The 18224-nt window shown below is 40.6% G+C and overlaps 1 protein-coding gene across 4 annotated transcripts in view; it reads left to right on the forward strand.

Moving 5' to 3' along the window:
- Positions 1-18224, forward strand: part of Pds5a (PDS5 cohesin associated factor A) — a 99007-nt gene that overhangs the window by 5792 nt on the left and 74991 nt on the right. The gene's annotated exons all lie outside the window — the stretch shown is intronic.

Below are 18224 nucleotides of genomic sequence, written 5' to 3' on the forward strand. Positions count from 1 at the left end.
CCTAGTAAAATTTTAATTTTTGCTTCTGGAAAACTACTTTATGTATTTTGCAAGATTTGGTTACAGTTGTTTTGGTCCCCTTGAATATATTGGGATCTTTTTCTGCTTTATTAGAGTGTTCCCATTTCTCCCTTTTTCTCTAAGTCTAATTTTTTCCTAAGGGAAGTGTTTTAGATTTCATATTAGGTAGTTTTAATTCCTTCAGGTCATACACTCAAAGTTTTGATATTATGTTGGTCTATTTGTTTCTTTGATTTGTCCTTTGTGCAAGCTTTACAAATACAGGCACTAGATCAGATCTGTTCACATTTGGTTCTTACAGCATGTTTTTCTATCAGAATACCTAGTATATAGATACACACAATAAATATTTGTTAAATGATTAAACGGTTCCATGCTTAAGCATTTAAAATTCCTACTTTCAACCTACATTAAAAAAAAAAAATGTGGGGCTGGGGATTTAGCTCAGTGGTAGAGCGCTTGCTAGGCAAGTGCAAGGCCCTGGGTTCGGTCCCCAGCTCCGAAAAAAAAGAAAAGGAAAAAAAAATGTATGTGTGTGTTCTTACTTGGAAACATTAGAGCATACTCTTGGGAGTCTGTTACCTCCTACCCTGGCAAGGTAATGGGAGACTCATGACTGAAGGCCTTGTACAAGCCCACTGTGTTAACCATCATCTTTAACAAGGTGATGGTTAACACAGTTAACAAGGGGCTTCTCCATGGCTAGCACCTCCTTGGCCTTGCACAAGCTACTGAGCAGTGAATGCAGTGTCTGCTGCAGGCCTTGGTTCCCGTGCTACCTCTGGCACGTGCTGTACCCCTGCATCTGCTGCTCACAGGACATGGCCAGCAGCTGGTTCAGGTCCATGTCACAGTAGGTGAACTTGAGGAAGTTTTGCTTCTTTACTCTCACTATACTGCCAGGTGCTCAGAAAAGAATGTATTACCCGCAGTTATCTTTCAAGGAGCAGGCCTTTTACTTTCTTGTATAAGATGTTATTTATCTTATACTTTCTGGCCCAGATTTTGGTAACTTTTTTATTCTGGTGGCCCTATTTCCAGTTTTAGTAGAATAAGGTGTTTATAAATCAAAATCTAGGCATTGTGTTTGCCCATAGGATATAGTTCCTTTGAGTGCTCTGAATATACACAGCTAGGAAATAAACTTAAGTTTATATAATCAATAAATCAAATGCTTGTTAAATGGAGGTTTTGATACCTCCAGTTGAAACTCTTAATTACATAAAGTCCTTTCTGAGTTCTTTCCTTTTTATGGGGTAGGCCTGTTTTCAATAACATTGATAAATTTATTCATACTCTTACCTAAGCACAGAGTAAATTCACATCTTTTTTATCAGTACCATTTATAAGGTTTCTTTCTTTGGTTAAAAGTTGAGGTGCTTAGGTCTCAGGCTTACACTATGCCTCAAATACCTGATTTCCTGCAGTTTGTTTTGTTTTAGAATTTTATTATTACTGAGTATATATGATTTATGTACCATGGCATGCATGTGTCAGAAGACAGCTTTGTAGGGCTGGCTCACTCGGACCTTCATGTGATTTCCTGGGATCATTGAACACAGGTTACGGGTTTTCACGGTGAGAACCTTTACTTCCTGAGGGGTCTCGCTGGCTCTGCACTTTCCTTTTTCGCAGTAAAGAGTCTGTAAAGTACAATGTTTGTTAGTTACTTGGAACTTCAACATTAGCTGCTTTCTGGTGTGTGTGTGCTTGTGTGCGTGCATGAGTGTGCGAAAATTACTTAGAATATGTCTTGAAAATATTTGTGGGGGTTGGGGATTTGGCTCAGTGGCAGAGTGCTTGCCTAGGAAGTGCAAGGCCCTGGCTCCGGGGGAAAAAAAAGAACCCCCCCCCCAAAAAATTGTGAATATCTTTAAAGAAAGTGGTAAAAATTAGGAGATAATAAAATGAAATTGCTTTTAGATTCTTGTAGAATAATTATATGTACCATTTGGTTTATTCATTTTTATCATGTCTTTAACTGCAGTTTATAAACTTTTTGGTTTTTTTTTTTTTTTTTTTTTTTTTTTTTTGGTTCTTTTTTTTGGAGCTGGGGACCGAACCCAGGGCCTTGCGCTTCCTAGGCAAGCGCTCTACCACTGAGCTAAATCCCCAGCCCCACTTTTTGGTTTTTTAAGACAGGGTTTCTTTTTGTAGCCCTGGTTGTTCTGGAACTCTCTCCATAGACTAGGCTAGCCTTGAATTCAGAGATTTACCTGCCTCCCGAGTGCTGGGATTAATATGGGCCACTATGCCTGGCTTATGGTTTACATTTTAAATAGATAATATTTTTAGAGTAGTTTTAGGTTCGCAGCAAAATTAACTGAAAGGTAGAGTTCCCCCTCATCACAGTCTACCTTAGTGTGATACCTTTGTCCAAATTAGCACATCGTTATGTGTTATATGTTATATTAGCATATTCATATCCTAATTATGAATATGAAGTTCATATTCCCATTTTTGCTTTTATTTTCCTTGGTCTCTAAATATTTTCTCATGTGTTTACTCCTTTAAAATAGTTGTTACATTATTTCTTTTGTGTGTGTGTGTGTGTGTGTGTGTGTGTGTATGTGTGGAGGTCAGAAGATATCTTATGGGGGTTTGCTCTTTCTACTGTGTGGGTTCTAGCAGTTGGGCTCAGATGGCCAGGCTTGGCAGCAAAGGCACTTACCCACAGAGCCAATTTTCACTAGTATTTTATTTGATTTTTAAATTTAATTATTGGAGACAGTCTGGTCATGCAGTCCTAGCTAGCTCTAACTTTAGGCTCTCTTATCTCAGTGCTAGGACAACAGTTCAGACTCATCATGCCCACCTTCTGTATTTCTCTTTTTTTTTTTTTTTCTTTCCTTTATTAACTTGAGTATTTCTTATTTACATTTCGATTGTTATTCCCTTTCCTGGTTTCCGGGCCAACATCCCCCTAACCCCTCCCTCTCCCCTTCTATATGGGTGTTCCCCCTCCCCATCCTCCCTCCATTACCGCCCTCCCCCCAACAATCACGTTCTGGGAGTTCATTCTTGGCAGGAACAAGGGCTTCCCCTTCCACTGGTGCTCTTACTAGGCTATTCATTGCTACTTATGATGTTGGAGCCCAGGGTCAGTCAATGTATAGTCTTTGGGTAGTGGCTTAGTCCCTGGAAGCTCTGGTTGGTTGGCATTGTTGTTCATATGGGGTCTTGAGCCCCTTCAAGCTCTTCTAGTCCTTTCTCTGATTCTTTCAACAGGGGTCCCATTCTCAGTTCAGTGGTTTGCTGCTGGCATTCGCCTCTGTATTTGCTGTTTTCTGGCTGTGTCTCTCAGGAGCGATCTACATCCGGCTCCTGTCGGCCTGCACTTCTTTGCTTCATCCATCTTGTCTAATTGGGTGGCTGTATATGTATGGGCCACATGTGGGGCAGGCTCTGAATGGGTGTTCCTTCTGCCTCTGTTTTAATCTTTGCCTCCCTATTCCCTGCCAAGGGTATTCTTATTACCCTTTTAAAGAAGGAGTGAAGCATTCGCATTTTGATCATCTGTCTTGAGTTTCATGTGTTCTGTGCATCTAGGGCAATTCAGGCATTTGGGTTAATAGCCACTTATCAATGAGTGCATGCCATGTGTGTTTTTCTGTGATTGGGTTGCCTCACACAGGATGATATTTTCCAGTTCCAACCATTTGCCTATGAATTTCATAAAGTCATTGTTTTTGATAGCTGAGTAATATTCCATTGTGTAGATGTACCACATTTTCTGTATCCATTCCTCTGTTGAAGGGGATCTGGGTTCTTTCCAGCTTCTGGCTATTATAAATAAGGCTGCTATGAACATAGTGGAGCATGTGTCTTTGTTATATGTTGGGGCATCTTTTGGGTATATGCCCAAGAGAGGTATAGCTGGGTCCTCAGGTAGTTCAATGTCCAATTTTTGAGGAACCTCCAGTCTGCAATCCCACCAACAACAGAGGAGTGTTCCTCTTTCTCCACATCCTTGCCAGCATTTGTTGTCACCTGAGTTTTTGATCTTAACCATTCTCACTGGTGTGAGGTGAAATCTCAGGGTTGTTTTGATTTGCATTTTCCTTATGACTAAAGATGTTGAACATTTCTTTAGGTGTTTCTCAGCCATTCGGCATTCCTCAGCTGTGAATTCTTTGTTTAGCTCTGAACCCCATTTTTTAATAGGGTTATTTGTCTCCCTGCAGCCTAACTTCTTGAGTTCTTTGTATATTTTGGATATAAGGCCTCTATCTGTTGTAGGATTGGTAAAGATCTTTTCCCAATCTGTTGGTTGCCGTTTTGTCCTAACCACAGTGTCCTTTGCCTTACAGAAGCTTTGCAGTTTTATGAGATCCCATTTGTTGATTCTTGATCTTAGAGCATAAGCCATTGGTGTTTTGTTCAGGAAATTTTCTCCAGTGCCCATGTGTTCGAGATGCTTCCCCACTTTTTCTTCTGTTAGTTTTGAGTGTATCTGGTTGTATTTCTCTTTTCTTAAAAATCTGAGACAGTCCCATGCTGCCCGGGCTGGCCTCCAACTTTATGTATCCAGCTCGAGCTTGACCTTCCTGTTTCTGTTTCCACCGTCTAAGTGCTAGGATTACAGGTGTCCACTGCTGCTGTTCACCAATTTTTTGTGTGTGGCTGGGCTTTGTTTTGCTTGCTTTTGTCATTTTAACACAGACCAGAGTTATCTGGAAAGAGAAACCTAATTTGAGAAAATGTCTCTATCAGATAGTATTTTCTTGATTCATGAGTGATGTGGGAGGACCCAGCCCACTGGGGATGATCCCACTTCTGGGCAGGTAGTCTAACACAGGAAAGCAGGCTGAGCAAGCTAGTAGGCTCCTCTATGGTCTGTTTCAGCTTTTGCTTCCAGGCTCCCCACCTTGAGTTCCTGCCCAGACTTTCCTTGATGGTGGCTAAGCTATAAGCAAACATTAACCCTTCCACGACTAAGATGTTCCTCATCATGTGCTTACCATAGCCATAGAAGCCAGCTCCTGCAAGTGCTGTGTGTGATGGTGTGTGCGTACGTTTGTATGACCATTTATACATACACACATACATCTGTATATGGAGATCAGAAGACAGTCGGGTGTCTTCTCTCACTCACATTTCCTCCCTCCTTCACTCCCTTTTTCCCTTTGTCCTTTTCTCTCTTCCCTTCCTCTCTCTCCTTCCTGACATGCTTTCACACTGGACCTGGAGTTCACCAATCAGAAAGATTGCCTGGTTACCCAGTCACACTCTTCTTACCCCTGTGGTTACAGGTGTGGACTACATGCCCCCCATTTTTAATTTTTTTTTTTTTTTGAGTTTGTCTTTATGTAGACCAAGCTGGCCTTGAACTCAAAGAGATCCTCCTGCCTTGGGGTGTTTCACCTTACTTGGCTCCAACCAGCCATTTTTCTTTATAATTCAGTATTTATTTTTGTTCACGTGTGTCTGACTGAGAGTGCCATGTGTATGTGAATACCCCTAGAGGCCAGAAGAGTTGGGTCCTCTGCAGCTTGAGTTACAGGTTGTCAGGAACTGCCTGACATGGATGCTGGATCCTCTGGAAGAACAGCAAGCATCAAGTTCTCCTGAGTCATTTTCCCCTCCTGCCAACCACCCTGCCGTTTTGTTTTCAGTGGGATACTGAGGATCGGAACTGGGGCTCTCAGGCTTACACAGCGGCCATTCTACACACTGAGCTGGCTGTCAGCTGTTTCTATTTCATTTCTATGCCCTGTTTTGTTCATCTGTCTGTCCTTTCTTTTTCTTTCTATAGGCTTTTTTTTTTTTTTTAAAGAAAGAAGGGGTTGGGGATTTAGCTCAGTGGTAGAGTGCTTGCCTAGGCCCTGGGTTTGGTCCCCAGCTCCGGAAAAAAGAAAAAAAAAAAAAAGAAGCATTTATTTATTGTATATGAGTACACTGTAGCTGACTTCAGACACACCGGAAGAGGGAATCCAGGTCCCATTACAGATGGTTGTAAGTCACCATGTGGTTGCTGGGATTTGAACTCAGGACCTCTAGAAGAGCAGTCAGTGCTGTGCTTTTTTTTTTTTTTAAAGACTTATTCATTTATTATATATAAGTACACTGTAGCTGTCTTCAGATACACCAGAAGAGGGCATCGGATCTCTTTTTAGATGGTTGTGAGCCACCATGTGGTTGCTGGGACTTGAACTCAGGACCTCTGGAAGAGTAGTCGGGTGCTCTTAACCACTGAGCCATCTCTCCAGCCCCAGTGCTGTGCTCTTAACCACTGAGCCATCTCTTCAGCCCTAAAATTTTTATTTATGTGTATGAGTGTTTAGCCTGGATGTAAATTTGTGCCTGATGCCCACAGAAGCTAGAAGGGGGCATCAAATCTCTTGGACTGGAGTTACTGGTGGTTTGAGTGACCATGTGCATTCTGGGAACGAAACCCAGGTCAGCAAGTGTACTTAACTGATGAGGTACATCTCTAGTTCTCCAAAAAGGATTTTAAATATTATTAATTAAGAAGCATCATGCTTTGAAGTAGATAGATTGTTCTCAAGTTCTTGAGTTCTTAAGTAGCACTTGGTGCTTTCTCTGCATGTGTGCAAGTGTGTCATTGATCTTGTGTGACGTGCTTGAGTACATGTGCCTTCACATGTGAACAGGTGCGCACCTTCAGATGGCAAAATGCTGTATCCCTCTGGAACTGGAATCAAAGACGATTGTGAGCCACGTGGTTTTGGCAACTTGGGGCCTTTAGCAGATCAGTATGTGCTTTTAACCATGAGCCATCTCTTCAGCCCTCTGATTTCTTTTAGCTTTTTGCTTTATATGTATCGGTGTTTTGTCTGCATGTATGTGTAGGTGTTTTGTCTGCATGTATGTGTATGTACCATGAGGACATCGTGTCCACTGGGACTGGAGTTAAATGCAGTTGTGAGCTGTCATGTGGTTGCTTCCCCAGTCCCCTCCACCTTCATTTTAAGTAAGCCCCGGCTGATCTTGATACAAATAATTGTGAGCTCTAGAGATATACTTTAACTCTATAGACTTTTTAGATATAACTTTATATCTTTGTTAATTGTCATTTTACTTTCCTAAATGATGCTGTCTAAAGTATATTATTACTATCATTAATTTTATTATTTTTAATTTTTTAATGATTATGTAGCCCAGGGTTGCCTGGAACTCACAATTATTAATTTTACTACTTTACTGGTGATTTTAAAAAATGTAATTTAACAAAAGCAGTCTTCCCGTATTTACTTGTAAAGGTAGACATTCTAGGTTTCCAAATGTTTTTCATGACATCTTGTTTCTTCTTCTTTGAACTGATGGATACAAGCACAGCACTTTAGCATTTAAAAGTTAAGTAGAAGTGGCAGTACTCAGACGTTTTAAGCTTTGCTTTCTTGGTTTTGTTTATTTGACAAAGGGTCTGATACTGTAGTACAGACTGGCAGTGCCTCCCCAGTGCTGGATTAAAGGGATGCACCACCACACCCAGCTAATAAATTTTATGTAAATTATACATATTAGATGTGATCCCAGTTGTACTTCTGAGTCATCAAAAAAGAAAACTTTATATAGAGTTTATTACTTTTTGATTCATTTGCAAACTGGAAATACTTAAATGTTATTTAACAGAATATTTAGGATTGCAAATTACTCAAATGAGAGCAGTTACAGCCAAGTGTGGTAGGGTATGTCTATAATTCCAGCACTCAGGAAGCAGAAACTAGGGAAGCTTGGCTTTGAGGCTAGCCTGGGTTATACATAGCAAAAACAAAGACAAGGGGAGGAAGGAGACCTTTGTTCTCTGGTTGTTTCCAAGATTTTCTTTGTATTTAGTTTGTTTGGTATACTCAGTTATTGTATCTAGAGTTTATCTTTTATTATTATTTGTGTTTATGTGTTCGTGCACATATTCTCTATGTAGGCCTGACTGTCCTGGGATTTGCTGGGTAGACCAGGCTGACTTTGAATTCAGTCCTGGTTTTGCCTTTGAAGGGCTGGGATCAAAGGCATATGCCACCATGCCTAGCCTGTCTTATGCTATTTTTGAGAAACATTCAATGGTTAACTCTAAAATGTTATTTTTTTTACCCCCCCCCCCCCAATTTCTTAATGTCTGACAGTTTACTATCAATTCCATTTCTCTATCCAAAGTTCCCTTGTTAATTGTACTGGCTAGTTTTGTGTGTCAACTTGACACAAGCTGAAATTATCACAGAAAAGGAGCCTCAGTTGTGGAAATGCCTTCATGAGACCTAGCTGTAAGGCATTTTCTCAACTAGTGATCAAAGGGGGAGCACCCAGCCCATTGTAGGTGGTGCCATCCCTGGGCTGGTGGTCCTGGTTTCTATAAGAAAGCAAGCTGAGCAAGGCAGGGGAAGCAAGCTAGTAAGTAACATCCCTCCATGGCCTCCATCAGCTCCTGCTTCTTGACCTGCTTGAGTTCCAATCCTGACTTCCTTTGGTGATGAACAGCAATGTGGAAGTTTTTAAGCCGACTTTCCTTTCCTCCCCAACTTGCTTCTTGGTCATGATGTTTGTGCAGGAATAAGAACCCTGACTAAGACATTAATGTTTGTTGCTTTAATTCATTGTTCATTTCATTTTTTTGTGTGTATGCATTTTTGTGTACATGACACCAGGGATGATGAATTCTTGTATGCAGGAGTGGAGGCCAGAGGGCACTGTTATTTCTTGTGTCTCTCACTGGATTTGGGACTTACCTTTTTGGTTTGACTGGGTGGATGCCAAACCCTTGAGATGCTTGTCTCTACCAATTTCCCCAACTTTTCTTCCTGGGATTATATGTATGAGTTACCACATCCCCAACCTTTGCGTGGACACTGGTAATCTGAATTTAGTTCCTTATGCCTGTAAGGAACTAAGCAATTTGCCAACTGAGCCATCTTTCTAGGTCCTGTCCCCCCTTCTCCTTGACCCCCACCTTTTTTTTTTAAGTGATAGACCCTGAACTTGCTGGCCTCTGACTCAGATCCCATGGACTTGACTCTGAGTGCTGAGGTGAAAGGCATGCACCACCATACCTGGCATCACCTATGGATTTCTTTTGTTGTTTCTTTGCATTTTACATATTTATTTAATGTGTATAGGTGTTTTGTCTGTATGTGTGTGCCTGGTGCCTGCAGAGGGTATTGGGTACCCTGGAACTGGAGTTATAGATAGTTGTGTGGCCCTGTGTGTTTGTAGGGGGCCAAATCCCAGATTCTGTGGAAGAGCAACAAGTGCGCATCATCACTGAGTTCTCTCCAGCCCCTATGAGCTTTTCATACTGTGCATTATACATTAGGTGCTGAGTTTCAGTTCACAACAGGATAATCATAGGAACAGTAAACAAATGTTTATGGGTTGTTTCCCAGTGTAATAGTATCTAATGGCGTGCATTGGTTTTTATTTTAAAAGTATTACAATTAAAAACAAAATACCTCACTTGACTCTATACCACTTAGGATTTGAGAAACACATCTAGACCATCTAATTTCCAGGTCCAGATTTCCTCTTCCTCCTTTTTCATAGCTAACTGGTTTTCTTACAGTGCTTGGGATCAATTAACTGAGCCCTCCCTGTGAAATCCTCCTCAGCTATTTCATCTGCCTGAAGAGCTCAAAGTGCTCGGGTGACAATCTCAATTACAGAGTGTAGAACTAATGCTGTATTCTAAGGTTATTGGATACATTCTTCTCATGAAAACCCAGACCATAAATTAGCTGACCAAATGTTAAGGCGGAAGCAAAAAAAAATTGACTATGGTCTTAAATATAATAGTGAAAGGGGCTCTCTGATGTCTACCTTCAGTTTAGACCTGTGTTCAGTGGTAGAAGTAGCAGTTTGTCACTAATCCAGAGCATATATTACAGTTTAAAAATAGAACCTTACTGTTTCACGGGTGAGGTCAGATACCTGACTATAACTGTGAGCCACTCTGTTGGACTATCTCACTGATGTTTACTGTGGGATAGTTGCAAAGATCATGGGGCGCTAAGACCTAGAGCTTCTCAGCAATTAAATTCTAGCCTGGTGAATTCTAATATTTAGACATTCTTTTTTAGTTTGGTTTTCTAGGGTTTTGTTTGCTTGATTGATTTTTAAGAGTCTTGCCGTAGGGCTTGACTTGATCTGCAGATACTGAGATTGATAGGTATGCCTATCATGCCCTGAGAATTAACTAATTAAAAAATTTTTCCAAGATGTGATTTTTTTTGTAGTCCTGGCTATCCTGGTACTCACTTTTTAGGCCAGGCTGGCCTTGGATTTAGAGATCCACTTGCCTCTGTCTCTCTTGTGCTGGTATTAAAGACTTGTACCACCACTGGCTGGCCAAAATATTTTGTAAGTACTTGTTAAAAGGACACTTATAAATAGTTTACTTAGATTTTCTTGTTAGTTTTCCTCTATAGGATAAAATTGAAATAATTGGTATTAGTCTTTTTTTTTTTTTTTTTTTTAAAGGAATTATTTATTTGGGGTTGGGGATTTAGTCCAGTGGTAGAGTGCTTGCCTAGAAAGCGCAAGACCCTGAGTTCGGTCCTCAGCTCCGGAAAAAAAAAAAAAAAAAAGAAAGAAAGAAAAAAAACAACAAACAAAAAAAATCCCAAACAAACAAAAAAGGAATTATTTATTTTATGTATATGAGTATGCAGTAGCTGTCTTCAGACACACCAGAAAATGGCATTGGAGCCCATTGTAGATGGTTATGAGCCACCATGTGATTGATGGGAATTGAACTCAGGATCTCTAGAAGAGCAGTCAGGGCTCTTAACTGCTGAGCCATTTCTCTAGCCCCTGGTTATTAGAACTGTTCACATTTGGATTTTGAGAATTTTTTGAGACAGGGTCTCATAGCCCAGGTTAATTTTATACATTCTATACAGGCAAGGATGGCCTTAAACTGATGATCCTCCTGCCTCTGTCCCCCAAATATTGGGATAATAAGCTTGCACCATTTCACTTGGTTTTTCTCACCTAAAATTCTATTTATCAATTTGATTGATTGTATATGTGTACCTGTGGAGACCCATTGTCACTCCTTTTATCATGTGGGTTTTAGGACTTGAGTTCCTATCTGGGTTTGGAAGCAAGTGCCTTTACCCACTGAGCCATTTTGCTGACCCCCTTTGTTTTTTGAGATGTTGTCTCTCGCTGTCCTGGAACCCTGTCTGCAGAGCAGGCCTTCAGACTCACTGAGATCTCTGCCTCTGGGCATAAAGGCCTATGCCTCTATGTCCAGCTCTTCATCATCTTAAGACTCAGTTACTGTGGCATGCTTTTATTGGCGCATAATGTTATCATAAGTGTTAGCGGATACATTGAGATAGATAGGGCTTCCTGTAACACTAAGGTCTCAAACCTCCCATCTAGTTAAGGATGACCTTGAGCTCTTGATCCTCCTGCTTGAAGTGTTTGGATTACATATAAATGCATGCTTAACAGCACAGGGTTTTCATAGTATATTTTGAACAATGATAACTTGCTAGTTTTCTTGTCCTTGCCTCTGCTGCCACTTATTGTAATATTGTAAAACACAGCCCAGCTCAATAGGTATTAAAATAGTAGCCTTAGAATTGATGAAGTATGGGAATTTTTGTCTGCTATTAGTAGAACTGATACTTTTCCTATCACAAACATCACAAATTTATGTTTCTGTCTTTATTTTAGAGTCACAGAAAGCATAGCATTTAATTTAGGCCATCTGTTCATTAAAAGGCAGAACTGAAATGACATCTGGTATCTTAGTAAACCCAAAATGTAACATGTTCTTCTATTGCTGAAAGTAAGAGTTTAGTTTTGAAGATTACAGAATGAGTGTCTGTATTGCACAGTGCCCTGGTTGGCATGATGCATATAACCAGCAGAAACTATCCAGGGCTGAAGATTGGTGACGCTCAGGGTGTTATCTAGAATTGTTTATTTATTATTTATGAGTAAGAGGTCATCAGATCTCATTACAGATGGTTGTGAGCCACCATGTGGTTGCTGGGATTTTTAACTCAGGACCTCTGGAAGAGCAGTCAGTACTCTTAACCACTGAGCCATCTCTCCAGCCCTAGAATTGTGTTCAAGCATGTTTGAAATGGCTGTTTAGTTCCACAGTGTTAGGAGTAAGCAAGGCCAGAGTGACTATGCAGATTGGAGATTCAGAATTCATATTAAAGGTAAATAGATTCACTAAGGACAAAAAAAAAAAAGAGTTCATTGGTAGTTTTAAAAAGAAACTATTCAGTACAGGATGCTGGAGGTAAAACATTTTTGAAATGAGAGTTCTAGGTGCTACTAAGGTCTTATAAAGATGAAGAGCATTGATGAGACAAATTAATGAGAGCTTCTTTCAATAATTAAGCTAAGACTACAAGTATGAATTTGATCTTTCTGGAGCATATGGAGGCACATGGTCATTCTGTGAAGAGTTATAAAAGCCAAAGATTAGGTTGGGTCCTTGATCTCTAATTAATCTCTAAACCAAGTCTGAATTCTTGGTTGGGAAATCTACATTTAGAAATTTACTGAGGATTTGTATCTATTCCTGAATTTAATATTTATCAGCAATAGAAGATGTAGGTAGAAATCTCTCTCCTAGAGTTTACTTCTCTTGTAGAGAAGAATTCTGTTCAGTTTCTCTGTCCTGCATAGAGCAGAGGTATAGCTGCTTTTGCAACTTTGTTTCCAAGTGCTGCAGTTACCATCACAGCCTGTAACTTTTAAGTTTTTTCAAACCCTGTTTTTAATGATGGTTCTTTTTTTTTTTTTTTGGAGCTGGGGACCGAACCCAGGGCCTTGCGTTTGCTAGGCAAGCGCTCTACCACTGAGCTAAATCCCCAACCCCTTAATGATGGTTCTTAAACACTTTAACCTCCCTTCTAGCACACGGTCCACCAGAGATAGTGGAAAAGAAAAGATATGGGGAAGTGGACCTGTTTAGAGAGGTTCTTTGGAGCAAACCCTGTCTGTGTTAGGAAATTAGCAGTTCCGTTCACAGGTCAGCAATGGCAGCTCTATCCACTTGCAAACACTTCATGGAACACCAGCGGTCCAGTTCAGCAGAGTTGGGATAGCAAACACGAATCAGCAGCAGTGGCATGACCTAGCAGAAACCGCCAGGCTTCAGCTGAAATTGTCATGAGTCATCAGGAGGGACCAGGGTCAACAGAAGTTCTCGGCTGTGTCTCTCTCAGTAAAGTGTTGCAGCTATCTCTACAAGCAGCCCAAACCGTTTTCACAGTCCATTCCCTTCAAATATTACATGTTTTCCATGGGTCTTGCCTAGCCACATGTCTTGTCACAGTTATGTGAGTCTGACTAGCAAAACTCCACATGAGTCTGTCAGCTGTTACCATCCTGCCATATCAGCCTCAGTCCTCAAAAAGGCAAGAAACAACAGCACACCACCAGAAGGCTTTTGATACTTTTCTTGCTATGGAGTCCTGACAAATGGAGCTCAACTACACAATGTAAGGTGGACCAATACATGCCTGTCTTAGTGAAGAACCCTTCATCACCTGTTCTTTTACTTGCTTGCTTTAGCAGAACATCCCTTCACCTGTGTCTGCTGCAGCAAAACACTCCTTCATGTGTTTGCCCCGAAAAACACCATCCAACACAACTGACCCTCCAAAGAACCCTTGAGTTTTTACTTAAACAGTCCATGACAGTCTATCCTGGGCTAGCCTGAAACTTCCCATGTAGCCAAGGATTGTCTTGAACTCCTGATCTTGCCTCTGTCTTTTGACCCCTGGAATTAGAAAAGTATGCCACCATGACTAGCTTCCTTGTAGTTTTGATTTGCTTTTCTCTGGTAAATCCTTTCATATGTTGATTAGCAAGTTATACATCTTTCTTGGGGAAAAAGATTAAAATCTTTGACTATTAGCAAAATTAGGGGGAAAAATCACATTTGCTTATTTGTGTGGTGCTGAGAAGGAGTGCACATATGTTAGAGCACACATGTGTGGAGGTCAGTTTGTTCTCTCCTACCGAGTGAGTCCTGGGACTCCCCCTCAGGTCACCGGGCTTGCCCTGATACTCTGCACCTTTTTCTCAACCTCCCTTGTATTCCTTTGTAAGCCTCCTTTCCCGATCGTAAGTGTGGCAGTTTTTATTTTTTCATCATTGAGTTGTAAGAGTGTACACACACCCTACCACCAAAACAACAACGCAAAACAAATAAAATTCAAACACCTTAATAGAAACATGATTTTTTTTTTAAATTGTATATGCTTGGGTTGGGTTTTTTTCCCTTCAATTAACTGATAGTCTGGTTTCTTTTTTAATTAGTTTAGTTTCTTTGTTTTCTTGTTGTTTGCTTTATTAGTATTATAGCTAAGAATCCATCACTTTAATCAAAATCACAAAGATTTATGACTTTGTTTTTTCCTAATGTTTTTATAGTTTTAATTCCTCTTTTTTTTTTTTTTTTTTTTTTTTGGTTCTTTTTTTTCGGAGCTGGGGACCGAACCCAGGGCCTTGCGCTTCCTAGGCAAGCGCTCTACCACTGAGCTAAATCCCCAACCCCTTAATTCCTCTTCTTAAAGAAGATCTATTTTATATATGTGAATGTTTGCCTGCATGTATGTATGTACACTGTGTGTGTGGGGAGCCCAAGGAGGTTAGAAGAGGAGGTCACCTAGAACTGGAGTTATAGATTCTTATGAACATCATATGGGTGTGGAATCAAACCTGAGTCCTCCAAGAGCAAGTGCTGAGCCGTCTTTCCAGCGCCATTTTAAATTCTCAAATCCTTGATCCGTTTTTCTGTATTTCAAACTAAGGGTCTAATTTAATTGTTTTGCATGTGGACATTCAGTTCTCTTTGTAACTTCCCCTTTCCCACCAGACAGGGTTTCTCTGTGTAACAGCTCTGGCTGTCTTAGAACTCACTTTATAGACCAGGCTGGCCTCAGACTCCGAGATCTGCTTGCCTCTGCCTCCTCGGCCCCTTACACCATTTTAAAGATCATTATTTTTTCCTTCCCTTATGCCATTTTTTTTTTTTTTCTTTTTTCCGGGGCTGGGGACCGAACCCAGGACCTTGAGCTTCCTAGGCAAGCGCTCTACCACTGAGCCAAATCCCCAACCCCCCTTATGCCATTTATTAAAAAGCCTTTTTTCCTCCATTGTTTTGGCCTGTTGTTGAAGATTAGTTTATATTGAACAGAATTCTCATTCAGTTCCATTGATTTCTATGTTTTTGCATCATACTACACTGTATTAATTATTGATGCTTTGTAATATGTTTTGAAATCAGTCGAGTCCTTGTACTTTGCCTTTTCTCCAGGATTCTTTTGTCCTTTCTGAGTCCCTCCTAGTTTGTTGTCAGCGTCTGTAGACTTAAGGCTCAGGTTCTGATGATGACTATTGAATCTGTAGATTAGGAGAGTATTAAGGTTTGCTTGTTTGGTTGGTTGGTTTTGTTTTGTTCTGGCTTGGTGTGTTTGAGACAGGTTCTCACTGTATATCCCTACTAGTCCAGAACTCAGTAAGTCGACCACCAAGCTGACCTCTACCTCACTGCACAAGAGATTCTCTCTGAGATCTTCCTGTCTTTGCCCCAGGTATACTGGGGTTAAAGGCAAGTACAACTAAGCCCGGCACCAATGTCAAAAGTCAAGAATTAAATCACTGTCAGTGAACTGGTGTATGTTTGGCTCCTTGTTCTGTTCCATTGCTTATCATAATCTATTTTGTGTCAGTGACCTGTTTTTTGTTTGTTTGTGGTTTTGAAGTATATTTTAAAATCAAGGGTTGTAATACATCCACAATTTTTTTTTCTTAGCCTTGCTTTGGCTGTTCAGCGTCTTTTATATTTTCACATGAGTTTTAGGATTGGTTTTTTTATATCTGTAAAATCAGTCATTGAAGTTTTGTTATTCATGAATATGTAGATCACTGAGTAATAGGACTGTCTCACAGCCATAATTCTCCTGATTCCTAAGCAGTGAAAGCCTTTCAGTCCTACAATGTCTTCTCAAATGTCTTTTCCTCAGAGTTTTATAGTTTTTATTGTTGAAGTCTTTCACTTATTTCATTAGGTATATTTGTAGGATTTGTAGGAATTTTTTTTTTTTTTTTTTTTTTTGGTTCTTTTTTTTTTTTTTTTCGGAGCTGGGGACCGAACCCAGGGCCTTGCGCTTCCTAGGTAAGTGCTCTACCGCTGAGCCAAATCCCCAACCCCTTGTAGGAATTTTTTAATTTTTAATTTTTGCATTTTTTAAGGTGTGTGTTCATGGACGGTAAGGACAACTTGTGGGAATCTTTTTCTCCCCCTTTTCCACATTGACCCCCAGAGATCAAACTCCTGTGCCCAGCTTGGCAGCACATGCTTTTACCTACTAATCCATTTCCTAGTTTTAGAATTTTTCTTTCTCTCTCTCTTTTTTTAATATATTTTTAAAACTTTATGTGCCTGAGTGTTTTGTCTACTATGACTATGTACCACATGTGTGATGTCCTCTGAGGTCAGACAAGGGTAAGGGCTTTACGTCCCCTGGGATTGGAGTTAAAGATGCCTGTGTGCTACCTACCACTTGAGTGTTGGGAACCAGTTTATAAGAACAAGTGCTCATACTCACTGCGCTGTCTCTTCAGCCCTCGCATCTTTTTTCCCTTCTTTTTGAACAGGGTCTTGTAGTGTAAACTGGCCTTTTAACTGTTTAGCTGGGAGTGACCTGAACTGCTAATCCTTCTGTCTTTACCCACTAAGTTCTGGAATTAAAGGTGTGTACCACACACCCAGCTTTTTTTTTTTTTTTTTTAATGCTGCTACTTTGCTAAAAGTAGTTAACACATTTTTTTTTTTTTTTCCTAGTTTGCTTTCGGTATTCTGATAAACACCATTGACCAAAAGCAACTTGGGGAAGAAAGGAGTTATTTATCTCACATATCCTGATCACAATTCATCACTGAAGAGAGGGTACAGACTCAAGCCCAAGTGGAGGTTTGCTTCCCTTGGCTGACTCAGCTGCCTAGAAATGGGCACAGTGGGCTGGGCCCTCCTGCATTAATAAACACCTGAGAAAATATCCCATAGGCTAATCTAATGGAGAAAATTCTTCTATTGAATTTCTCTCTTAGGTGACTCTAGTTAGTGTCAACGTGACAAAAAAGGAAGAAAAAAATCATTACAGTGCCTATGCACTTTTCTGTTATGGTCTTAGGGTCTGGTCAGGTTCTCATAAGGTGTGCTAGCTTGTTCATGGTAGGGGTGGGGATAGGCGGGGTGAGACAGCAGATGTCCTCTGAGTACATATGAGCATTGGAGCAAACAGCACTGAGCTTTACACAGGAACAGATCTGAGGAAACCAGACAGCCTGCTGGTCTGGTGCTTCCAGACCGTGTGCAGCTGTAAGTCATCCTATTAAAAGAAGCTACAGAAATGTGGTGATCCAGATTCACCAGGTTTCGGCTAGGGTCTCAGTTCTGCCTTGCAGCAAACTGTGCTTGGTAGTGAGGTAGTGCCAGGGGCTGGGCAATATTTTGGACATGGCTTAGAGCACATTCATTCCAAGGGCAGGATCACCCATAATCTAAGCTCATAGTTTGAGCTCTCTGCTGTTCCCACTTCTCAGTAGGCCCACAGCCAACCTTGTCCCTCTTCATAGCTGCCTGTGTGGTTTTTCTTCCTTTGTACATTGTGGCCTGATGTCCTTAGGCTCCCTGACTTGTTTCTAGATTTCTAGAATAGCTCAGTGCTCAAAGACTAAAGGAGAACCAGAAGGCCCCTTCTCATGATGGTGCTGAGCCAGTACATTCTGAGCTATTGGGGCAGCAGTAAGTCGATTTCTTGTCCAGTGCTAGTCTGTCATTGCAAGAAGAGTTGCTGTCACATGCATCCCTGCATTGGATTTAAGGCTTCTGAGAAGTGGTCTCTCTGGTAGTTAAGCCTGTCAGTTTGTTGTCATAGAGCTGCAAGTTTTAGCTTTTGGTTTTGTCTTTAGCCCCCTCACTCTGGGTTAGTCAGTTGGGGGAGTAATTTACAGACTGCCCCCTGTGATTCTTAGGCTGCCTTTCTGGTTTCCCAGGCCTTTTAGTTGTCTTGTCACTTCCATGTTGAGTCTAATCTATTCCTCAGAACATAGTTTCTCATTCTTTGATTCTTCTCTCTCACAGAATCCCATAAAGGAAACATCTTCACTCTCATACTTATGAGTTTCAGTATTTTTGTTATGAATAAATTTTAGATTTTATGAAATATGTTTTCTGCATCTTTGCATGAATTTTTTTTTTTTTG

Source organism: Rattus norvegicus, chromosome 14, assembly GCF_036323735.1.
Source record: "Rattus norvegicus strain BN/NHsdMcwi chromosome 14, GRCr8, whole genome shotgun sequence".
NCBI lineage: Eukaryota > Metazoa > Chordata > Mammalia > Rodentia > Muridae > Rattus > Rattus norvegicus.